The 26060-nt window shown below is 47.9% G+C and overlaps 1 non-coding gene across 1 annotated transcript; it reads right to left on the bottom strand.

Annotated features, from left to right (window-relative positions):
• Nucleotides 1-10492: 10492 nt before the first annotated feature.
• Nucleotides 10493-10626, bottom strand: LOC114234965 (small nucleolar RNA SNORA36 family). Its single transcript, XR_003621145.2, has one exon. It is a non-coding gene; the product is annotated as a small nucleolar RNA SNORA36 family (small nucleolar RNA).
• Nucleotides 10627-26060: the final 15434 nt, after the last annotated feature.

Here is a 26060-nt window from a genome sequence, read left to right as displayed (position 1 = left end):
AACCGGTTTCGGCTGTAAGCATCTTCTTTGACCCACACAACAACCCTGTGAAAGTACCCGCCCCCATTTTACAAACAGGAATCGAAGCTCAGGGACCTGAGGGACTTGCCCAGGGAGTCGCAGCTGTGAGTGTCAGAGCCTGAACCCCTCAGGGCGGATTCAGAGCCTTTGCTCTCCCACAGCTCCCGTGTCCCCAGGCCACCCCCAGGAGCTCCAGCTGTTTGAGGAGTGTCTTGGGGGACAGAGAGTGTGTGCATAGGGGTGGGGCATAGAGCCCACCGGCTTCCCCTCCCCCTCGTCTGGGGGTGCAAGGAAGAGGCAGGCAGGCTCCCAGGGAAGAATGAAGAACCACACAGAGGATGCGGGGCCCAGGCAGGGTGCGTGGCTTTCCTGGAGCGCTGGGTGTGGCGACACCGCCCAGGCCATGCAGAGGCGGGGGACCCACTCCCCTCGCAGCTTCCCGTGCCCTCGGCTGTGAATAGGCCTTTCACGCTGGTCCGAGCACACCCACATTTCCTGTTACCCTCGCTGAAGCCCTGGGAGGGGGGACCCTATCACCCTGGTTTTAGATGAACTCTTAAGGCTCATGGAGGCTGAGAACGCTACCAAGTCGCTCAGGGAAGCTAAGGCAGGGCCAGAACTGGACCCCAGAGTGGTCTGCTCAGGCCTCTTACTCTCGGAGCAGGGACCCAGTTTAGGGACCAAGATGTGTCTGGCGAACTTCCTAGAAGGGGTAGAGTTTGGGGGAGGGTGGGGCCAAGCACCCCTGAGTCCTGGAAGCCGAGGGTCCTACCCGCCGCAGCCGCCGCATTGCCTCCGCCTGCTGCTCTGCCTGTCTGTCTGTCTGTCATCCCGTGTCCCGTGTGTGCGCAGACATGCCTGCTCCCCCGACGTGGGCCAGGGCCCGCCAGGTTCTCACGGTCTCCTGTGCTGTTTGCAGCCCAGGCAGCGACTGACCCGTGACCAGCGTGCGGAGGAGAAGTCGGCAGCCAGGGGTCCCGTGGAACCAGCTAGCTCCGAGAGAAGATGGACTTTTCTTCCCCCAAGAAAACCCCTCCCGGCTGAGCCGGGGTTCTGGCTGGAGGAGGGGGCAGCCCACCCGCTGGGGGTGTCCCCCACAGGGCTGGGTGCCCCACCCCAGCCTTGCGTTAGTTGACTCCTTTTGACATGACAGACGCACTTTGGATACACACTGTAAAATACTGACACTGTATTTTAGAATCGGGATGTATTTTCTAATGTTCACCTCAAGGGCTGCGTGGCTCGGGGGGCGAGGGTGCAGGATGTGGGGGCTGCACGCGCAGGTGCAGGTGCTGTGGGGCGGTAGGTGTGGAGGGGAGGCAGGTCCGACACCGATGAACTCAGGTGAAGGCTGGATCTGAGAATGTGCCCCCGTGGGCTCTGCCCTCGGGTCCCGGGCCTGCTCCCGGGGAGGAGGGCCCTGGGCTGCAGAGTCCGCTGTCCCGGCCTGGCCGGATGACCGGCTCTGGAGCCGAGACTCCACCAGGATGGCACGTGGAGCCCGAGTCTGTGCCTTGGCCCTTGGGTTTGGTTTCGGGAAACCATGAGTTCAAGGGCTTTGGCTCCCGGTCCCCCCGTAAGGTTCTCTCAGCGAAGGGCTCTTCTCGGAAAGAAAAAAGGGGTTTGCTTTCCTTTAAAAAATATCCTTTGAAATACAGAAAAGGTGAGAGGAAGCACCTTCTGTTGTATCGTAAGCAATAAACTCCACACTGGGTGGCATCTACCCAACACGACTTGACCCCAGGCTAGGCTGGGCTCGGAGTCCGGGACCTTTGCTGGCCACCTCTGGAGAACCTAAGTCAACTTTCCCAGGACTCGGTTGGGGGGCCAGAGGGCTGGCAGCGTGCCCCGCCTCCCTGCTGGCTGCCAACCGGCAGGGCACAATGGCAGGGCCTTGACTTGACTTCCAGCCCCAAGTGAGGAGGGGGCCGCCGAGCCTGGCGTAGGGTTGGTGGCCCTTTAAGTCACGAGCTCATGGCATTCTGCACACAGAAAGCGATGTTTAAAGGAAAACAAAACAAACCATCCGGTGGAGCCACACTTTCAATGAAAATTGGTCTTTGTGGTCAGAAAAAACGTCTTGAATATATTTAGGAGTTGCCGTCTATTTTTAACTAACTCCATATGCTGCCAGTATCGACGTCATGACAGTTGCCAAAATAAGATTTTATTTTTGCCTTTATAAAGATTTTGTTGGAGAAATGAAATGAATATTTTGCAAGAAAAAGTTAATTTAAATAAAAGTGTCATGGTTTGCAAAAAAAAAAAAAATGTGATGTACAGATTAAAATATTAACCTGATACACTTCCTGCTTCTCGCTGGCTGTGTTCTCACGAGGGGCCTGGGCTGGTTTTCCTCCCAGGTCTTTGGACCATCTGCACCGGCGGCTCTGGGTCCTGCTTGTGCTCCCCTAAGGAAAGGAGGCCTGGGGGAAGGAGGCCTGCGCTCCCGGCCCAGCGGCTGCTCAAGGCTGCCCCCCCCCCCCCCGCCCCCGCCACCGTGGACTCCGTGTGGGGCTGGCCTGGCAGGCAGACTGCAATCCAAGATAGCAGGAGGGACTCCACCGGCTCCCTTCCAGCCCACACACCGCCCACCGCGCGGTCCAGGGAGGTGGGTTAGTGAAGGGCCGTTGCAGAGTGGGTTTGTATTTAATTCCTTTTGACTCGCGATATATGCTTAAAACAGAAGGCAAGAGGCCAGCTGCGCGTAGGGACGTGTGTATTTCCAAGTCTGGTGTGACGGCAGTTTTTCTCTCTTGCCAAGAAGAGCACCCGAGGTTTAGAGTGACTTTCCAGCTATTTAAGGGGGCTGCGGGGGCGGGGGGAAGAAATACACTCCAAGGCGTTCTGAACAGGGGGCACTGCCCGTCTTTCAGCTACTGGTCTCTTTCTGCGTTTCACAATAAAAATCCTCTCCTATTTAAGCATTGCTTGGAGCTATCTCCGTAACAGAGGAATGGGGTTTGCGGGAGGAGGATTCCTCCAGGACCGCGAGCACAGGAAAATAAAAGGTCCCGGGCGCCATGCCCCCACGTGGTGAGCGCAGGGCAGGGTCTCCTTCCTGTTGGTCTCAGGTCACACCCGGTCCTCCGAGGGGGAGCGTGGCCACTCTCACTGTTCTCTCCAGCCCCCGCAGGGAGGAGGGGTAGACCTTTCTGAGAAGCATGGCCCACATTCCAACCTGCAGAGAGCGTGGTGGGCCCCCCGCTCAGGCTGCATGGAGAGCGCCAGCTGCGTCCTGGGGCAGCAGGCAGCAGGCCAGCCCCTGTGCGAGGACTCTGGCTTCCTGAGGTAAGGTGCTGGCTGGCCAGGGGCCCTCCCCTGGGGACAGCTCTGGGAAAGTCCACTGACCAGTTTCACTTTAAAAAAATAAATTTTATAATAATATATATATATATTTATATATATATATATATACACACACACACACACACACACACACACACACACACACACACACACATACTAGAGGCCCAGTGCATGATTGAATCATGCACGTGTAGGGTCCCCTACATGCTTTCGCTTTGGATCACAGTGGAGCTGGGTGCACCAGGTGTCCGCTGGTGCACCAGGCCTTTCAGAAGCCTCCGGTGCGGCCTGGTGCTGGAGCAGACAGGCACCCAGCTGCCCCGCTTTTGATGGTCCACGGCGGGACGTAAGCTCGCTGCCCCAGAGGCCCCTTCTGTGCCGCAGCACAGCCATGGCGCAGACGCTGAGCTCGCACCACTGCTGGCGACGCGAGCTCAGCGTCCCGCCAGCCCAATCGGCTACCCCAGCCACCCCGAGTCCCACCCCGCTGGCCCAATCGTGGGTGTAGCAGAGTGATGGTAATTTACATATTACCCTTTTATTAGGTAGATATATATATATATACTAGAAGCCCGGTACACGAAATTCGTGCACGGCGGGGGGTTGTCCCTCAGCCCAGCCTGTACCCTCTCCAATCTGGGACTCCTGGAGGGATGTCCGACTGCCCTGGTGGGATCGGGCCTAAACGGGCAGTCGGACATCTCTCTCACAATCCAGGACTGCTGGCTCCCAACTGCTTGCCTGCCTGCCTTCCTGATTGCCCCTAACCACTTCTGCCTACCAGCCTGATCACCCCCTAACCACTCCCCTGCCAGCCTGTTTGCCCCCAACTTCCCTCCTCTGCCAGCCTGGTCACCCCTAACTGCCCTCTCCTGCAGGGTTGATCACCTCCAACTGCCCTCCCTTGCAAGCCTGGTCCCTCTCAACTGCCCTCTCCTGCTGGCCATCTTGTGGTGGACAATCTTGTGTCCACATGGCAGGATCTTTGACCACATGGGGGCAGCTATATTGTGTGTTGGAGTGATGGTCAATCTGTATATTACCCTTTTATTAGATAGGATAGAGGCCTGGTACAGGGGTGGGGGCCAGCTGGTTTGAAGGGTGTCCCGGATCAAGGTGGGGTTCCCTTGGGGCATGGGGCGGCCTGAGCGAGGGGCCTGTGGTGGTTTGCAGGCCGGCCACGCCCCCTGGCAACCCAAGCGGAGGCCCTGGTATCTGGAATTTATTTTTCTTCTACAATTGAAACTTCATAGCCTGGAGCGGAGCCAAGCCTGCTGCTCCCTCCGGGGTGGCAGCCATTTCTGTGGCAGTTAATTCACCTTCTACAATTGAAACTTTGTAGCCTTAAGTGGGTGAGCCCGGCCAGGGTGTGCGGAAAGCTTTGCTTCCCCTGTTGCCGCCGGCAACCCTGGCCTGCTCTCTCAAGCTCCATTCTGCCGCCATTTGTTTGAATTTGTTTACCTTCTATAATTGAAACTTTGTAGCTTGAGTGGAGGCTTAGGCCTGCAACGGCTATGGAAAGCTTGGCTTGCTCTGTTACCTGGGAAACCTTGCTCGCTGTGGCTGTAGCCATCTTGGATGGGGTTAATTTGCATACTCGCCCTGATTGGCTGGTGGGTGTGGCTTGGCTGGTGGGCATGGCTTATGTAGCAGAGTGATGGTTAATTTGCATATTACCATTTTATTAGAGAGGATATATATATATATATATATATATATATATATATATATAATTGGTTTTAGAGAGGAAGGGATTGAGAGAGAAAGAAACATCAATGATGAAGGATCGAGCCCGCAACCCAGGCATGTGCCCTGGCCAGGAATCGAATCGTGACCTCCTGGTTTACAGGTTGATGCTCAACCACTGAGCCACGCCAGCCAGGTGAGCTTGGCCTCTTTAGAGGGGACACAGCGCCCGAGCAGTTTTAATGATGGAATTGCAGTTGACAAAGGGGGTACCTGCATCTGTTTGTTGGCATCTCCTGAGTTTTAACTTCAACCCGGGCCCAGATGGCTTCTTGCTGGCTGTGTTCTCATGAGTGGCCTGAGAACCAGCGAGAACATTTTAGGATCTAGTCGGAAACATGGGGGCTGGGAATAAAACCTTTTCCTGACCCCCAAAGGAGCCTCCCGACCGCCCAGGTCTCAGCATGCCCAGGCTCTGTTTCAATGACTGGAGTTGAGGCGGGCGCTGAAAACAAGCCTTCTGTGTGTCCCGTCATGAACTCCGTGTTTGGTTGTGGATGGAAACTGCCCCGAGCCCCTTCCTCCTCCGCTGTCTTCTGTTATGCTGGGTTCTGCAGGATTTTCCTAGCTAGTGTAGGTTGCAGCCCAAGGCCAGGGAACCCTCTGTCTGCCCAAGGTCAGCTCAGGGGCGGAAGGCGGACGGAGTGGTGCGGAGCCTGACTCAGCCAGATGAGAGCCCGCTTTAGGCTTTGAACGTTTCCCCGGCTCTGGCACAGCACTCCAGGGCACGTCCTTTGTGTGGGATCCCTTGTCACGTCCCGCGTGTTTCAGAGATTCCGTTCGGGTCCGGTTTCTGGAGAAGGCCGCAATCAAAATGAAGAGAAGCTAGAAAAGAATCAATTTGGGAAAATGTGGGGCCAGGCGGGAGCCCACCTCTAGTGGGAGGACTTCCAAACTCTGGCCTTTGCTCTATCCCTTTTATTAGAGTTCTGAGATACACCCATTGCCCTTAGGCAGGTAATTCCAGTAACAGACAGATGATCTTTATCAATATGGATTTACATGATTATTTGGTGGGGAAGTTGCCTCAGTTACCATCGTCTCAATTAGATAGGGAGTGGTTGGCTCTGACCTTTAGCTTCAAGGTTGACCAGCCTTGCCGGGTTCCCTTTTCACATAACTACCAAGTGACAATGTTTGGTTTCCGGCAGTCCTTCTTCGGTGGGCACCAAGGTGGGAAAGAAGCAGCCAGTTACCTGTCTAACCTACAAGTCACATTTCTGAGACGTGGCAGGCAGACGCTGGGAGCCCTCTGCTTCCGATTCAGAGTCAGATGCTGGGACTCGTGAGGGACTTTGCCCATGTGAGTTTTGTGCTGTTATGAAAAGAACAAAGAGATGAAACTGAGGACGGAGGGGTGGGGGGAGCGGAGAGGGAGTGAAAATGGCAGCTCTCCCCCCCCCCCCCCCCCCCCCGGCCCAGTAAACATGCCATTGCTTGGCCGCCTCCACTCCAAAGGCGACCACTCTCGTTGCTCTCCGAGCAAAGGGACCTTTCTTCAGCGTGAGTGGCGGGCTACAAAGGCAGAGTACAAAACGTGCGCACATCAGAGTCCCCGCCATTCCGTTTGAACGAGCGTATTGATTGGGTCTGACCCGGTTACATTTCCCCCTATTATTTGAAAAGGTGCATCTAAGTGCAGCGAATTGAGCCAGCAGGGCTGAACTTTCCGGGAGAACTTCTCGAGGTATTTCTTCAGTTCAAAGCTTTTGAATTTTAAAGGGCATTTTTAATCTGAGTCTGTGGAGTGTTCTCTGCCACAGCCCAACAAGGGGTGTTCAATGCAGATGAGGCCGGCGTGTGGGGGTGGACCTGCCCGCCTGGCGGGGGCTGTGGGTCGTGGTTGGGGGGTGAGGAGCAGCCGGGAAGGGCTGTGCTTTGGGGTGGAGGCTGGGCCCCGCGCGGTGGAGCAGCACACGGAGGTCCTCGCTGAGCTCACGGGGGACAGCGTCGGGGACAGGGAAGGGGTTTCCTCGGAGGCGTTTGTGGGAAGCAGGGGAGGGTTTGCTAGGGGCTCCGTGGAACGGGCGAGGGTTTTGTCTTCAGGAGCGAGGGCTCCTCGCTGCTCCGTGGCTCGCTGTCTCTCGCGCTGAGCTTCGGGAGTTTAGAAGTGGGTGCTTCCCTGGCCTCGGGCCGCAGTCTGCCCCGTGAGAGCAGGAAGGAGAGGCACGGTCCCTTGGTGGAGGTCAGGGAGTCAACGGGAAGCTGCCACGGTCCTCGGCCCCTGGGCTGACATCCCTCATCCGCCCCAGATGCTTTCCCGCTGAGCCCTGAGCCGCAGGCCGACCCTTAACTGATCGGGCAGCTCGGACGGACATCTCGCTGGTTGTGTGGGCCGTGGTCCCTCTCGCCGCCCCGGCCCGGGGCCCTGAAACATCCACCACGTCTCGCTCTCCGCACGTGCAGCGCGGCTGGCCCGGCCGCCCGGAGGCACAGAGCCCACGTGGACTAAGTGTCAGGCCAGTCTGTGTGCCTTCAGAGGCCTCTTGGGTCTAGGAACCGCCTCCTTCTCAGACCCAGGATCTGGGTTCCGAGATCGCATGGTCACTGGGAAAGTGGGAGACTGGGGCCTGTGCTGGGAAACCCAGGGTGTAGGCACCAAGGCCAAACCCTCCCCGTGTTGTGGCCAGAGCTGCAGCCGGAAGACTGGCCTGGGGAGGGCTTCCTCTCGGGACAGAGCAGGACAGCAGGGCCCCTCGGTGTCCCCTTTGTACGTGACCACGGCTGGCTCCGCGGAAAGGGGGCATCCGGAGGCGGAGGTGCCTGCGATCCAGTTCAGGTGCCCTTTTGCCAGCCCTGTGACCCTGGGAGAGTTACTCCGCCTCTCCATGCCTCAGCTTTCCCACCTGTGAAATTGGGGCTTATATTAGCGACTCCCTCGGGGGAGCTGTTAGGAGGGTTAAACGAGTTATTACGTGGAAAATGCTAAGCATGGCTCCTGGCCCCACAGGAAGCACTAGCAGAAGTATACACATCAGCTACCATTTACCTGCTCTTACGTTCTAATCGTTGACTGCCTACCATACTCTTCCTTACGATTGCCTGTCTCCCTCAGAAGAATATAAACTTTCCGAGAACAAGAACATTGCTTTGCTCGTTGGATTATCTCTAGTGCCCGGAACAATGTCTGCCACGAGGCAGGTGCTAAGAAATAACGGGTTGAATGAATGAAAGGAGTCAGGCCTGTGGGCCGGGGAGGACTTTGCTGACCTCTGCGCTCCTGTCCCATGTTTTATACTCTCGCCCAGCGATTTTCAACTGGTGTGCCGCAAGCATTTCTTTTTTAAAATACATTTTTATTGATTTCAGAGAGGAAGGGAGAGGGAGAGAGAGAGATAGAAAAATCCATGATGAGAGAGAATCATGGATCGGCTGCCTCCTGCAAGTCCCCCACTGGGGATCAAGCCCACAACCGGGCATGTGCCCTTGACTGGAATCGAACCTGGGACCTTTCAGTTCACAGGCTGACGCTCTATCCACTGAGCCAAACTGGCTAGGGCACAAACATTTATAAAACATGCGATACCCGACTATTTAGCCAGGGGCACTGACCTCTTTTCCCTTCGATTGTCAAATAAAATTTGAAAAATGACAACAGCCAACACAACAATAGCTGACCGGTGTGCATGAATCAAAATTATACCTAGGCCTGGCCGGTTTGGCTCGGTGGATAGAGCGTCGGCCTGCGGACTGAAGGGTCCCAGGTTTGATTCCAGTCAAGGGCATGTGCCTTGGTTGCAGGCACATCCCAGTAGGAGGTGTGCAAGAGGCAGCTGATCCATGTTTCTAACTCTCTATCCCTCTCGCTTCCTCTCTGTAAAAAAATCAATAAAATATATTTTTAAAAAAATTATCCCTATATGTTTGGTCAGAATTGTAGGAATTAGTTTATGTGTACCATGAGAGGGAAAAGGTTGAAAACCGCTGCTCTCGGCCCCTGAGAGCATCCCTAGGCCTGTTTTAAGTGTCTGGAGAAGTAGTGGAGAGCAGGGATTGTGGAATTCAAACCCACCCTTAGGAGCACTGACCTTGGGCGGACCACGGAGCCTCCCGAAGCGCCAGTTTCCTCCTCTGAAAAGTGGAACAACAGTGTCTCCTTCCATGTGTGGTTTGAGGACGAACCGAGGTCCTCCTTCGGCACCGTCCCTGGCTCGGGGCACTCCCCAACGACCACTGTGCTGGTTTGCCCTCATGTGTGATCCTTATGATGAACCCAGGGCCCCAGGGGTTCTTCCACCGTCAAACCCCGTCTTCTTCACCTGCCTCGGTGGGGGGAACAGGTTTAGGGTCTTCTGCCCTCCGCCCTCCGCCTGCCATTTTACACAGTTGCCTGCAGCAAGTGAAGCAATGGCTGCGCTTTTGAAGTTGGGGTTCGCAGGGCCGTGCCACTGCCAGGCTGCTTCCCTGAGCCCTCCGGGGACGGAGGACAGGGGAGTCCTCTGAGGCCTCCCCGCAGCCTGCAGCCGCCCACGGGCCCTCAGATCCGCCTGTGCGCCCCCTTTGATGTCAGCTCCCAAACTGGAGCCCCGCGCCGGGTCTGAGGCCCCGGCTTTGAAGTCGGCCTATCCACCGAGGTTCAGGAGGAGAGTCGTCTGTCGTGCCTCGGAGCACGGCTGGGCCTGTAAAGGCAGGCGGAGAGCCGCCAACACCTGATAAATAATTCTTTCTGGGCCCAAGAAAGATGCGCTCCATTTAAAGGAGAGGAGAATTCCCTTGACCTTTCCATTGAAGTTCGGACGGAGGGAGGTGGTAAGAGAGGGCGTTCGCGTCTTCTCACTGAAGTCATGTGGGGCAGGGCGGTTGTCTCAGAGCCGAGCTCCAGCGACGGCTCCAAAAGGGCTCCCTGCGCCTGACTGCTGACCGGGGCCCAGCAGCCAGCCCCGGCGCCCACCACACTCCCCTCCTGCAATGACTGCAGGAGGCTGGCCCTGTCTCAGCCCCTCCAGGCCAAACCTGCTGCAAACAGGGCTTCCAGGAGGCTCAGCCCCGCTGCCTTCCTTGCCTTCCGGTGCTTGGCACCATCAAGAGGTGAGGCAGACGGAGTTCCCACTGGAAGGGGTCCCGAAAATGGACACTGGCTCACATACAGCCAGCACTTCCCCCAGGCCAGCCCCTGGGTCTGCCTTTGTGGGTGGCTGGATGATAGGATGTGGGTTTGTGTGCAGGTTTGTGACATCTCTCCTTAGGGCGGCATGGAACGTACATACAGAAGGTACACAAAGTAACAATGTGCTGCTCCGCAAATGATCAGAAAAGAAACACCTGTCTAACCCCCACCTCAGTCCAGAAGTGGCGGGAGCTGTGGCCATGCCTATGCCTCTTCGGAAGCACTCAGCTTTCCCACAAAGGATAACCACTCTCCTGACTTCTGTGGTAACCACCTGCTGGCCTTCTCCTTTTCTTTTTTCTTTTTCTTTTGTGTAGGCTGGGAGGTAAGTGAATAGAACAATGTTTTCTATCCGGTCATCTCCCCTGGCCTGTGTTTCAATGTCCCAAAGTTTAATTAACAGAACAGGGAAGTTGTCCTGAACTGAACTCAACACTTTGGATCCTTTTCTTTTTCATCCTTACCCAAGGATATTTTTCCATTGACTTTTAGAGAGTGGAAGAAGAGGGAAAGACAGAGAGAAACATCAGTGTGAGAGGCACACTGATGGGTTGCCTCCCGCACGTGCCCCGACCAGGGCCCAGGCCAGGGAAGAGCTTACAACGGCGGTACGTGCCCTTGACCAGAATCGAACCTGGGACCCCTTGGTCCGCAGGCCTACGCTCTATCCACTGAGCCAAACCAGCTAGGGCTGGCCTTTTCTTTATGGTTTTACTATGGAAGCAGGCATCGCCAAATAAATAATGGACTTAGTTTTGTAGCTTAGTTTTGTTCATTTTCTGAAATGTATATGAATGGAATAATAAAGAATGCATTCCTTTGTCTGGCTTTTTTTCACTAAACATGATGATGTGATACCCATCCATGTAACTATATGTTTTGCTTATTTTGTCATTTTATCCATTGAAGGAATAGTCAACAGTCATGTATCCATTCTATTATTGAAGGACATCTGGGTGCTTCCCGTTTGGAGCTATTACAAATAAATGATGCTGCAAACATTTGTATACATGTCTCTTGGGGTATGTGAACCCTATTTCTTTTGGAATATACCTAGACAAAGAGGTGCTAGTTCATAAGATAAACATATCTTCAACTTAGGTAGAAAATGCCACTGTTTTCCAAAGCAGTCGTCCTAATCTGGACTCCTACCCTCAGTATATGAGTTACTCCACATCCTCGCTGAGGTGCAGCCTCTCAGAGGGTCCCCAACAATCCCATGAACAAGCCCCTCCCCCCAAGTGTTGGCTTCTAATGAAGAGGATATAAGGGAATACAACAGGAAGCCACTTTCAAGATGAGGTGACAAGACTGTGGCTTCTGTCTTGGGCATCCTCCTTGGCGTTCTCATTGCTTACTGTGAGGAGTCATGTTGTGAGTTCATCTATGAAGATGCCCCCGGGGAAGGAACTGACATCTCAGACCAACAGCCTGGGAGCACCTGAGAGCTGAGAGAGAGCTTGGAAGTGGGGTCTCCTCCACGTTGAACTTTGAGATGACTGCAGACCTGGCTGACACCTTGATTACAACTTGTAGACAGCCTTGGCCAGAGGCACCCCACTAAGCCCAGATTCCCAACTCACAGGAACTAGGAGATAAATGTTTATTGCTTTAAGATGCTAACTTTAGGGGTAATTTGTTACCCAGCAATAGATTATATATGCAAAAAACCTTTATAAAGGCATTCTGATGTGCATGGTACAGGTGTATTAGCATCTCCCTTATTAATGACTTTGAACATTTTTTCAAATGTTCATGGACCATTTGGACTTCCTGTTTTGTGATGGGCCTGTCAAGTCTCATCCTTCTTCTATTGGGTTGTGTATCTTTTTCTTGCGGGTTTGTAGGGATTCTGGATATAAGCCTGTCTGAGCCTGGGTTACCCTTAGAAAGCAGAGCCGGGCAGGGGCTTGCAGGTAGATGGCATATTTGGGAAATGACTCTGTGGAACAGAAGCGGAAACAAAGGAGGGGAAAACAAGAGAAAGGTAATGTCTCGAGTTGGTCCGACACTGATGTGTGAAACTTGGGGCTCAGTCTCACTGAGACGAAGAGCCATGTAAAAGCACCTCAGAGTTACTCACCTGAGGTCTGAAAGAAGAGCATGTATCCTCTAGCTCAGGGCCCCCAGTGACCAAAGGTTCCCCGTCAGCATGTAAGTTCCTCAGGTCCCCGGATCCCACATGTCTGAGGGACTCCCATAGCTAAGAAGCCTTGGGGCATCCAATGAGAGGTGTAGCTGGAGTGAGATCCCGCAGCAGTAACAGCCAGAGGACAATGGGGCGGAGAGGATGTGCAGAGGAACAAGTATCTGACAGAGAGCCTCTTAGCAATGACATGCATTGTAAATATCTACCCCGTAGCTTGACTTGTCAGTGTCTTTTGATGAATAGAAATCACTCATTTTAAGGTAATCCGGTTTGTAATTTGTGGGGTTTGCATCTTTAAAGTCTTCCTATACTTAAGCCATAAAAATATCCTCTATGGTATTTTCTAGAAACCTTATTTTGCCTTTCGCAGATTTACTATTCTTTTACGAATGGTCTCTGGCCCTGCTGTATTTTGGGGGCGTGTATCCACTGCCTCTATAGGGCTCTGCCAGGATGAATGGGGTGGGGTGGGGGTCAGGTTCCAATTTTTTCAGCCTGCTATACTGTTTAAAGCGTCTTAGTGTTCTCTTCCTGGCTTTGGCAGGTCGGATGGGGCAAGGGAAGCACGTTGGTGACCTGTGGCTCTGCCCCCCGCCAGCACTGGGCCTCAGCATCGCTGCCCGGCCTGGGGCTTCTTGGCTCTTTCCCAGGCTCTGCTGGGAGGGGTGGGGCTATGGAGGCCAAGTTCAAGATCCGAAGCTCTGCCCCCTCCCAGTAATGGCTGTGAGCAGTGCTGTGTTGTTTTAAGCTTCCCAGCCACCTCTCTGTCTGCTGCAATAGGGAGGTGGGGAGATGCCTTTTCTTGGGGGGACCACTACTTCTGTCCCTCTTACAATCCAGGCCTGATGTGACGGTGGCAGCCGACTCCCCGCTGCTGCTGCACTCATTGGAGCTGTGGTGGGCACTGAACTGCATGTGGCAATCATGCCTGTCCATCCTGCCAACTCGCCTCCCCTGTTGATTCCAGTCGGCTCACTTTCCGTTGTACTGATGCATACATAGATCTTCCAGGTGAGTTTGTTGAGGAGGGGATCCCTCAGTTGAGTGATACTTGTCTGACTTGTAAATTTAAGGAGAGAAACAGAGAGGAGAGGACTTCTCACTCCGCCATGATGCTGAGGCCACTCCTGCACTGACTGTTCTTCTTTTCAGTTCACAGCACTTTGACTGCAATTTGCCTAGATGTGATTTTGTCTTTATCCAATTTGCTATTTGTAGATCTCAGATCTCTTTAAAAATTTGATTTTGCCCATACTCAGTGTTCTCTTTTATGGATTTCAGTTACATGAATGCTAGCCCTTTGTACTCTTTCCCACCCGGGGGAAACAGTATCTCAGGATGCAAGAACCCATCATGTCCATGTGAGAAACCTCTCTCTTACGGAAATGCTTTTACCACTCAAATTCTCCCACACCCTGGAGCAGTGTCTGTCTCTGCCATGAGCAGTGGCAACATCCACATTCATGGAATTTGGACATAGTCACCTTTGTTTCAAGGCCATAGGGCAAAAGACCAGTTTCCTGGTCACCAGGTTAAATACTTAAGGTTATAGGCTGCATTATGCCAGCCCTCTGTGGCAGATTCTGAGTGACAGAGGTACCTACATCCCTTTGATAAATATGTATTTGTGACATGCAGGGCCCTCTAACACATGGGTCCCAAGGCAGTAGCCCATTTTACCTGGGTCTAAAGGTAGGGCTTCTCAATATTAACACTATTGATATTTGGGGCCAGATAATTCTTTGTTGTGGAGGTCTGTCTGGTGCATTGTGGGATGTTTAGCAACATCCCTGTCTCTCCCACTACCTACCAATACCACCTCCCAGTTGTAACAAAAATACACCCAGACATTGCCAAATGTTCCCTGGTGGGCAAAATTCCTCCTGGTTGAGAACTACTAATCTAAGGACAAGAAATACCCACATGCAAGTTTCACCTACTACCAATAATCTGTTCTATAAAGAAAAAGAGCCTAATGCCAGTTTAACTGGAGACATAGGAATGTTTCCCTTTAACTTTGTTTTTTGGGAAGCTCAAGCTGTTTTATCTTCACTGCATTAACTTTGTGAGCCTCAGTTTTCAGGACCAATCTTACCTATATATATAAAAGCCTAAGGAACCATTAATGGCGGAACAACCGAACGACCAGAACGACTGGTCACTATGATGCACACTGACCACCCGATCATCTGATCGGGGCCTGCCGGCCAACCTTCCGGTCCTTCCCTCTGGCCGGCAGGCGCCGACCACCCAATGGGGAACAGGGAACTGGGGGTGGGTGGCGGCAGACGCGGGCAGCGCCAGGACAAGGCAGGTTGGGTGGGGGGTGGGGCCAGCTGCCAGCAACGGGCCAACCTCCCAGTCCCTGAAGGCTTTGGAAAACCTTTTTGGAAACAGGGAAGGCACTAGCCATGGAGCCACCCACCATGGAGCCGCCCAATATCTCTCCCCGCACCGTCAGATTGAGCCTGGCACACGGTGGGGCGGAACACCCTGATCCACTGCCAGCAGGCGGGAAGCTGGCCAGGGTAGGGCGTGGACACAGGGGCCTCAGAGCTGGACCACCCAGCCCCCAGCGTGCTCTCTGCCTGGAGGCATCCAGCTGCAGACCTCCGACCCCATTCACTGGATCAGTGGTGGGGTGGCAAGCGACCTGGGAGGGTGAGGAAATGAGACTTGGAGCGAGTATCATGGGTGCAGTCCCCATGCCCTTCCCCTCCCAGGATAATGCTGCGCTCCCTAACCTCCCAGCTCCCTAACCTCCCATGTGCCAAGAGATAAATGTGGATTCGCAGAGAGGCAGGCCCCCAAGGAGCTCCAGCTGGGGGATGAGAGGAGTTACCTCTGACACCCCTACCCTTTGCTTTAAGGCTACATTCTCCTTCCCTAATATATGTTGCTTGAAGTACATGGTTTGTGTTTAGACATGCGATAAACGTGGGGAAAGCAAAGTTTTGTGCTTTAGAACAAAAGAGTCTGGAGTCTTTAGGGGGGGTGTCTCTCTCTCTCTCTCTCACACACATACACACACACACACACACACACACACACACACACACACATTCCTTCCCCCCCTCTTCCCTGGCCTGGCTAATCTTCAGGCAGAAAGTTAACCCTAGCTCCTCAGAACCCACCCTTGCTGGAGTGGCCTCTGTTTTTTTTTGTTTTGTTTTGTTTTGTTTTTTCTCACAAGGTTGTTTTCTAACTTCTAAACCAGCAATTGGACATTCCTCGAGGGTTACCCTTGACCAGATGCAAGAGGGTGCACGCCATGCTGGGGGACTCCCTCCCCATAATGCACCAATTTTGTGCACTGGGCCTCTAGTGTCTAATATAACAGTCCTTTAGAAAACAGCCTACATAATTTGAAAAGATCGGCGGGCAAAATGTCTCCATAGGAGACAACATCTTGGTGCTGATAATGGCACAAGAGGCAGCATTTTCAGTAGGTGCAAGTTAGGGTCCTTCCAGCTCGGGGGCGGGGGGGGCAGTGAAGTGTTGGGTATTGGAGGGAATGGGAAGGCACTGCTTGGTAGCTGCAGTGGTCCCCCTCGGGCGGAGCATGCGGAAGCACTCCTTTGCTTTCCCCATTGCCGGGAGTAATTGTGGGACACCTTCTGAGAGGGGGGGAAAGGCTGCTGTGAAAGGAGAGGTAGTTTTCAGGGGGATCCATCAATTTAGGGAGAAGTACAGTAACTCCCCCTTTATCTACAGTTTCACTTTCTGTTGTTTCAGTTTCCCATGGTCAACCACAGTCTGAAATATTAATGGAAAATCCCAGAAGTAATGTGTAAGTTCTAAGTTGCAAGCCATCCCGCTCTGTCCTGCTTGGGATGTGAACCGTCCCTCTGTCCACCATATCCACCCTGTATATGCTACTTGCCCGACAGTCACTCCACAGCTGTCTTGTTACCAGGTCAACTGACGTGGCATCACAGTGCTTGTGTTCAAGCAAACCTTATAGTAGCCAAATGCTGTCACAATGCCTACAACATTCACCTTACTTCATTGTGTCATCTTACCTCATCTCAAGAAGGGTAAGTACAGCACAATATTTTCATTACAGTATATTGTTATAATAGTTGTTTTATTATTAACCTTACTGTGCCTAATGTATAAATTAAGCTTTACAATAAGTATGTATGTATAGGAAAAACACACATTTTACATAGGGTTTTGTACTATCTGTAGTTCCAGGCATCCACTGGCGGCCTTGGGACATATCCCCCACAGACAAGGTGGGGGACTAGTGTGTGTGTGTGTGTGTGTGTGTGTGTGTGTGTGTGTGTGTACAGGGTTGGGAAATTGATTCTGTAGAACCCCTCATTTACCAGGAGTATATGTTCATTTGAACACTACTGGTTAACAATGCCAAGTAACAGGTCAAGCAAGGAATGAAGTGAAAAAAATACCTGTTTAAGGAAAATGGAATCATTGATGTGATGAAAGTAGTTTTCAATGCAGTTATATCAAAGTTGGGTGAAACCATATTGAAGTGACTGAGAAGGGAAGGAATGGCAGTGAGTAGAGACAGTAATAGAAACAAGTTATTAAAATTGGATGTAGAAGGTGTGGAATTAGGATTACAGCTGAAGTGCATGATATCTAGGAACAATCTTTTTAAAAAGATGTGAAATCTTTTGGGGTACAAATGCAGACAGAAAAAGTTCATTAGATTAAGGGAGGGGTTGAAGACTCAAAAGCAGATAATCTTTGCACAAGAAGATGCAAAGGGTTAGCAGTAGCTAGCATTTATTGAGCACTTATTAACTATTGGTGTGCTAAAGCTTTTTACGTGTTTTATCTAATTCTCACAGTAACTCCTCAGGGTGGTTGCTATTGCTACACTCATTTTACAGCCAGGGACTAGAGCTTCAGGCCTAGTTAGGCCCCAGGTCACTCAGTTTATCAGCTAAGGTGGTAGAACTGGGATGTGACCTGGAGTAGTGAGACATTTTCCATGGCTGTGGATTTAGGTGGACGCTCAGAGAACGTCTGCCTGATAAAATCTCTATTTCTTATGTAAGCTGGAAGGCAAAGACATGTTAAGAGGGAAGGAGAAAAGAGAGGGTCATTGATGCCAGACAAGTTTGAGAATAGAGGTTTTAAATTGTTATTTAGGAGAATGAGAAAAGAGTTTGACTAGAGAAAACACCAAGAACATGCAGTGTTGAGATCAATTAACATTAACTTTTAGTAATTCCGATTTGTGCATTTGGTGTTTTTCTCTAGAAATAATCTGTAGAGGATTATTCAAGGGGTTTTCCAGAAAGGCACCACATAGGGAAAGGTTAGTTGGGATACTGACAACAGTGATATTGAAATGATAGCTCAATTAAAAATTTAAACAGGGCTTATGAGACAGGTGAAGATAGATGAATAATAACCTGACATGACTATGTGTAAAGAAATAGAGCTGTTAAGGTCAGAGGTGAATTTCTAAATTTGAGATTTCGGAGTAAAGTTGTTTTGGATATTGAAAGTATATAGGAGACAGTAATACAACTAAAGCTCTGTATGTAAATGGTCATTGATGTCAATCAGATATCTGAAATTTATTTCCTCAACATTTACTGAAAGAATGTGACCTTCCTGCTCTCAAATGATCATTTATCCACAATGACCACCTCAGACTTTCTTCTATACTGTCGATGCCCCCAGGTTTAAAGAATTATAGATTTGGCCCTAGCGGGTTTGCTTCAGTGGATAGGGCGTCGGCCTGCAGACTGAAGGGTCCCGGGTTTGATTCCCGGTCAAGGGCACATGCCCGGGTTGTGGGCTCGATCCCCAGGGAGTGTGCAGGAGGCAGCTGATCAATGATTCTCTCTCATCATTGATGTTTCTATCTCCCCATTCCTCTCTGAAATCAACAAAAAGAAATACATTTTAAAAATTATTTTAAAAGTATAGATTTGAGGAGAGGAATTTTATATATTAACACGCACAAAATTGAAATCTGTGTTCCTGAATACCTTTTCAATCACAAGACGGTTACCCCCACTTCTCAGCTTGCTCCTCTTGCTCCTCTGTCAATTCTGGGTCCCAGTCTTGGGTGGGCACAGGTAGTAAACAGCATGCTGAGCCTCTTCTATTTAAACTACCCAGAGATAGCAGTAAATTCAACATCAGGTCCAGCCTTTTCTTTCAGCATTGCATACAAACTTTTTGCTCATAATCCATTATAACCTGGTGGGATCAATGTTGTATATGCAACATGACTGAAACATGAAGCAGCACATGACCAGAGGATTTCTGAAAGAAAAAATGTAACATTCTGAGGTGAGTCCAAGATGGCAGCATAGGACACTGAACTCGCCGCCTCCCAAGGACACAGTGAATATACAACTCTATATAAAGCAATTCTTCCCGAGACAACTGAGAGCCAAGTGAATAGCTTCCACACCAGAAAAGACCACATAAAGAAGGTTGGGCAAGAGCTATTCAGGAGCTGAGAGAACGGCTCAGGACCAGAGGAACCGGACAGCACCACTGTTTGTCTCCCCTGCACTTGGATAGTGGGTGGGAGCCCTATCCAGGTATTCCTGCAGGGACCTTGTATTGTGTCCCCAGCCACCCCTTCTGGAACTAACTGGAGCAGGAACATGAGGGTACCACAGCACGAATGGACAGGGCCCCTCCACCCAAAAATTGATCCAGCAGGTACAAGGTGCGGTTGCACACAGGGCTACTCCATGCAGAGAAAGAATCTAGCAGGGCGCATCAGGCTGTCCTGCCCTGATTCCATTCTGACCATGGACAGCCGGAACAATAGGGAACTACCACACACACACACACACACACACTCACACGGACGCTGTCCTTACTGGACCCTGCTCCTGCCCCAACTTCAACCTGCCGGCACAGTCTACACAGTGGTCACTTCTATACAAGACTACTGTTTCAAGATTGGGAAAGCAATATATCTATCATCGAACTCTTGGGGACAAAAAAGAAAGTCAAATAGGGAGAAGAATATGCCCCAAATGAAGAGATAAGAAACACTGGATAATAACTCTAATGAAATGGAGATAATTTGCCTGATAAAGAATCAAAGAAATGGTCATAAGGATGCTCAACAAACTTGTGAATAGAGGAACTCTGAACTTCAGCAAAGAATTAGAAAATATAGGAGTGGGCAAAAGTAGACTTAGTTTTAAGTGTGCAAAAGCTTATTCTTGTACTAGAGGCCTGATGCATGAAATTTGTGCAAGGTGCTTGGCCCCTGCCACAGTGGCGGCCACCTCTGCCTTGGCCCCACCACTCTTGGCCCCCACCCTCCTAGGTGGCCACCTCTGCCTCAGCCCTCGCAGCCCCGGAAGGATGTCTGGAAGGACGTCCGGTCTAATTAGTATATTACACGTTTATTATATAGGATTATTTATTAATTGTATTATTTTCCATATGAATAATTATAAGCCTACTTTTGCCCAGCCCTGCACAACAAAGATCAGAGATGATGAATACAATAACAGAAATGAAAACTATATTAGAAGGAATCAACAAGAGATTACTTAATACACTACAGATTAGCAACCTGAAAGAATAATGGAAATCACTCATTCAGAATAGTAAAAAAAAAAAAAAAGAAAGAAAGAAAGAAAAAAAGACAAGACGATTGTACAAGGGATGGATTGGATCTCTGGGACAAAATCAAGCACTCTAATATTTGCATGGTAGGGGTCCAAGAAGGAGAAAGGGGCAGAAAGTATACTTGAAGAAATAATGGCTGAAAACTTTCCTAATCTGTAAGGGAACATGACATCCAGGTCCCAGAAACATAGAGTTTCAAACAAGAGAAACCAGAGTCCCACACCATTTTAATTTTTGTAATTAAAATGGCAAAAGTTAAGGTTAAAGAGACATTTTTTAGGCAGCAAGAGGGAAGCAAAAAATCACATACAAGGAAAACCCTCGAAGGCTATACAATTGATTTCTCAGCAGCAACTCTACAAGCCAAAGGGAGTGGCAGGAAATATTTTAAATGTTCAAAGAAAGGTTATCATTCAAAATTGAAGGAGAGCTTAAGAGTTTCCCAGAAAAGCAAAAACTAAAGGAGTTCGTCACCACTTAAATGCCTTTATAAGAAATGTTAAAGGGGCTTCTTTCTACAGAAATGAAAAGGCCATAACCAGAAATAAGAAAACTGAGGAAATTAAAAATCTCACTGTAAAGGCAACTACAGGCAGTCCTCGGGTTACATCGGACTCGATGTACGTTGTTTCGTGGTTACGTCACCATCTCCCATTTATTTATAAAAAAGTTCCATCATTTCGACATATTTACAAATGTGCTTTATGTTTTTTATTATTTATTTACCACAAGTAAAGGTCAGGAATTATCTTTTTTAAAAATTTTTTTTACTGTCTCACTTCATTACTGCTGTGTATGTGCTCTGTGTGAGTGATGTAGGTGCTTATGTAGGTGGGTTCCGACTTACGGCGAAAAATGAGTTTTGTCGCGCCATAGGAACAGATCTCTGACGTAACCCAAGCACCTACTGTATATGATAAACAGTGAGTAAACCATTTAAAAAGCTAATATGAAGATTAAAAGAAAAAAAGCAGCAAAATTAACTATAATCTGTCAGGGATACACAAAACAAAAAAATTATAAACTGTCAAAATTGTAAAATGTGGAAGGGGGAGTAAAAATGTAGTGCTTTTCAAATGCATTTGAATTTAAATGTCTATCTGCTTAAAATAGAATCCTATATAATAAAAGGCCAAGGACCATAAGTGGAATGACCGCTCAACCAGTCACCATGAGGTACAATGATTACCTCTCGGTCCCTCCCCTCCCCCCCCCACGTCTCCCACCTCTGTCCATGGGGAAGCAGGTGGCTGGCGGTGGGGTGGGACTGGGGACTGATGAGTGGGCAGATGAAGAAGAGGATTGAATCAGCAATCTGGTAGACAAGGTAGTGGAAAACACCCAAATGGAACAGCAAAAATAAAATGGAATTTTAAAAACTGATAGTTTAAGGGGCCTCTGGTACAACCTGAAGTATACCAACATTTGCATCATAGGGGTACCAGAAGGAGAAGAGAGAAAACAAGGGATTGAAAAAATAATAGCTAAAAACTTCTCTAACCTGGTGGTACATCACATCAACAAACTGAGGGATAAAAATCACAATCAGCCGAGACTGGTTTGGCTCAGTGGATAGAGCGTCGGCCTGTGGACTGGAAGGTCTCAGGTTTGATTCCGGTCAAGGGCATGTACCTTGGTTGCGGGCACATCCCCAGTGGGGGGTGTGCAAGAGGCAGCTGATCGATGTTTCTCTCTCATCGATGTTTCTAACTCTCTATCCCTCTCTCTTCCTCTCTGTAAAAAATCAATAAAATATATTAAAAAAAAAAATCACAATCATCTCAATAGGTAGAGAAAAAGTATTTGACAAAATTCAGTATCTCAGCAACGTGGGGGCTAGAAGGAAGTAACCTCAAAATTATAAGAGCTATATATGAGAGGGGAAAAAAGGAGAATCATGTAATACTTTAAACAAAATTTTTTTTCAAAAAAGCTATGTATGATAAGCCCAAAGCTAACATCATACTCAGTGGTGAAAAGCTGAAAGCTTTTTCTTTAAGATCAGGAAGAAAAGGATGTTCACTTTTACCACTTCTATTCAACACAGTAGAAGTCCTAGCCATAGCAATCAGACAGAAAAAAAAGAAAAAAATTAAAACCAACCAAATCAGAAGGGTATAAATAAAACAATCACTATTCGTAGATGACATTATATAGAAAACCTTAAAGAATCCAAAAAATTAATAGAATGAAGTAGCAGAATACAAAATTAATAGATAGAAACCCATCACCTTTCTAAGCTCTAATAATGATCAAAAAGAGAAATTAACAATCCCATTTATAACTGCATAAAAAAACAACAACAACAACCCACAAACCTAGGAATAAGGTTTTAGGCAAAGAGATGAAAGACCTGTACTCTGAAAACTATAAGACCCTGAAGAAATTGAAGAGGACACAAATAAATGGAGAGATATACCAAGCTCATAGACTACAATGATTAATATCATGAAAATGTCCATAATATCCAAAGCAATCAATAGATTTAATGAAATCCTATTAAAGTACCAATGGCACTCTTCTCAGAACAAAAATAACCCTAAAATTAATATGGAAACACCAAACAACCACAACCAAAGAAACCTTGAGAAAGAACAGTTGCATGTATGAGATGCCTCTTGACTTTAAATATACTACAAAGCTTTAATAATCAAAACAATATGGCACTGGCACAAAACAAACATAGCTCAATGGAAAAAAGTGGAGAGCCCAAAAATAAACCTTCAGTTATATGGTCAATTAATCAAAAACAATGGAGGCAAGAATATACAATGGAGAAATTGGAAGTGTCTTCAACAAGTGGTGCTGGGAAAACTGGACAAATACATGCAAAAAAACCCCCCACAGAACAGGAGGCCGGGGGGAGGTCAGTGGGAAAAAAAAGAAAAAAGAAAAAAAAAAGGAGACATATGTACTACTATTTGTAATACCTTAAACAATAAAATTTAAAAAAAAAAAAAAAAAAAACACAAAACTGAACCACTCTTTTACACCATCTACACTAATAAAAGAGTAACATGCTAATTGACTGTACCTTCACGATGCCCACCAGCCAATCAGGAGTATGCAAATCAACCCAACAAAGATGGTGGGTTAATTTGCATATGTAGGCACCGAGCGGCTGGGGGCAGGGCAGTCTGCACCACCCCAGCTGCTCCGGGCCTCTAGGCAGCGTGGGAAGGTGGAAAGGCGCTCCAGCCAGGGCAAAGGTGGTGCCAGCAGCCAGGAGAAGGAAGGCCCATTCTTACACGAATCTTCGTGCATCGGGCCTCTAGTATAAAATAAACTCGAAGTGGATTAAAGACTTAAATTATAAGATCTGAAACCATATAACCAGAACACATAGATAGTAAATTATTTGACATTTTAGTAATTGTTTTTGGGTATGTCCTCTTGTACAAGGGAAACAAGTCAAGATAAACAAATGTGACTACACACCAAAAGGCTTTGCCATCAACAAAACAACCTACTGAATGGGAGATGATGATCAGTGATACATTCAGTAAGGGGCTGATATCCAAAATATGACTCATAGAACTCAGTAACAAAAAAGTAAATACTCTGATGAAAAATGGGCAGAGGATGTGAAGAGACATTTCTCCAAAGATATGCAGATGGCCAATACATGAAAAGATGCTCAAAATCTGTAATCAGGAAAATGCAAATCAAAACCACAATGAAATACCAGTTAGGCTATTATAAAAAAGTCAACAAACAAGTGTTAGCAAGGATGTGGGTTAAAGAGGACCCAGTACTGTTGGTAGGACTGCAAATTGGCGCAGCCACTAAGGAAAACAGTATGGAGATTCCCCAAAAAACTAAAAATAGAACTACCATAAATCCCAGCAATTTCACTTGTGTATTTATCCAAAGATAACAAAAAGTAATTAAAAAACATGCACCCCTATATTCACTGAAGCATTAATTACAATAGGTAAGACGTGGAAGTGATCTAGGTATTCATCAACAGACGAATGAATAAAGATGTAATATAGTGCTAAACGGTTTGGCTCAGTGGATAGAACATTGGCCTGTGAACTGAGGGATCCCAGGTTTGATTCTGGTCAAGGACATGTGCCTTGGTTGTGGGCACATCCCCAGTAGGAAGTGTGCAGGAGGCAGCTGATCGATGTTTCTGACTATCCCTCTCCCTTCCTCTCTGTAAAAAATCAATAAAATATATTAAGAAAAATAAAGATGTAATATATATATATGTGTGTGTGTATGTGTGTGTGTGTGTGTGTATGTATATATATGTATATATATATATATATATAATGAAATATTACTCACCAATAAAAAATGAAATCCTGCATTTGTGATATGGTGAGACCTAGAGGGTATTATGGTAAGTGAAATTAGCCAAACATAAATACCACATAATTCCAATTATGTTAAACTTTAAAAAAAAATCAAATAAAAAAACAAAAGAAAAATGGACTCAGAAACAAAAAACTGCTGGTTGCCAGAGGGGATGGGAGGGATGGATGAAAAAGGCAAGAGGAATATAGTCACTAGTGTGCTTTGTATTGTGATAGTTAACAAGAATTCAGTGTGTTCACAACTTAAGATATATAAATGCTTAATCACTATGTTGTACACCTGAAATACAATATTGTATGTCAACTATACTTTAATAAAAAATATTTTAAAAACGCTTGAGAAGACTGTGTCAGGTAAGAAATTATCAATGATAGGGAAAAGTTTCCATTAAAATGAATAGTGTTTCACTCCACAAAAATATTTTGTATTTCCTCACCTGGTACTTTTCATATAGGGATATCTGTCCTCCTCTGATGTTTTTCTGCCCAATTTGATAAGGGAAAAAAAAAATCAAATGTTCATGCTTAAAAGACAGCCGTGGTGTTTAATGTGCTAGGATATGAGGCAACAGGGACCAACAGACTTAAATTTATTCCAACCCTGGATTATGTTAATGTACATTAATATGTGAACTGAAATAAGAATTTCTATTTGGATGAAGAAAAATGCTCTTCCAATGCAGTTATTTTAAAAGGCTTTTCTATTTACGTATCAGGACCAGGGCTTATAAACAACCTAGCATCTGAACAACAAAGTGATGAAAATACTTTAAAAAACATAATACTTGCCTCTCCCTCTTCCACTCTTAAACATGAATCAGTCTTCACTTTCTACTTGAAATAGTTGTAATATGTCACCCTAGACCAGATATTTGAAAATCAGTGGCCAAAGTAAAATTTGTTGAATAAAGCCCAACCAGTTTAAACCAAATTTTGTTAAATGTCACATATCTAGTCTACTACCCATTTACTCAGTATTAACTATAGGATTGGGCAAAACTAAGTTTACAGTTGTAAATATGCAAACAGAGTTTTTTCTTATTTATTGTTGTTTTTCATATGAACATCTGTAGATTTACTTTTGCTCTACCTTATATTGGGTAGCACCTTTTATAAAACAACTAGAGGCCTGGTGCATGAAATTCGTGCATGGGTAGGGTCCCTAGGCCTGGTCTGCGATCCTTCTGGCTGCTGACCGGGGCCTCCCTTTGTTCCGCACTGCGCCCTGGTGGTCAGTGCATGTCATAGCGAGTAATCGAACTCCCAGTCTCCCAGTCGAACTCCCGAGGGGACACTTTGAATATTAGCCTTTTATATATATATATATATATATATATATATATATATATATATATATATATATATATGTAGGTAGGTAGGAATTAAGAAAAAAAAAATAAATGTTGGGGTCTAATATGAAAAATATTTCAGGATGGATTGCATAAACCAGAAATCACCTGTTCTAGTTACCATACTCCTCAAAATGACATAGAAATAATTTTTAAAAACCAACACATCACCCTAGCCGGTTTGGCTCATCGGATAGAGCGTTGACCTGCGGACCAAGGGGTCCTGGGTTCGATTTGGGTCAAGGGCATGTACCTTGGTTGCAGGCAGCAACCAATCAATGTGTTTCTCTCACATCAATGTTTCTGTCTTTCCCTCTCTCTTCCACTCTCCCTAAAAATCAATGGAAAAATATCGTCGTGTGAGGATTAACAACAACAAAAACCCCAAAAACAAAACCAACACATCAAACCCTTAAGTATCTAGTTCAGTAAACAGGTTTGATTCAAGCCTTTGAACATGTTACTAA

Source organism: Eptesicus fuscus, chromosome 13 (assembly GCF_027574615.1).
Source record: "Eptesicus fuscus isolate TK198812 chromosome 13, DD_ASM_mEF_20220401, whole genome shotgun sequence".
Taxonomy (NCBI): Eukaryota; Metazoa; Chordata; class Mammalia; order Chiroptera; family Vespertilionidae; genus Eptesicus; species Eptesicus fuscus.
The sequence above is the reverse complement of the archived record's forward strand: the minus strand, read 5'-3'. Positions and strand labels throughout refer to the sequence as shown.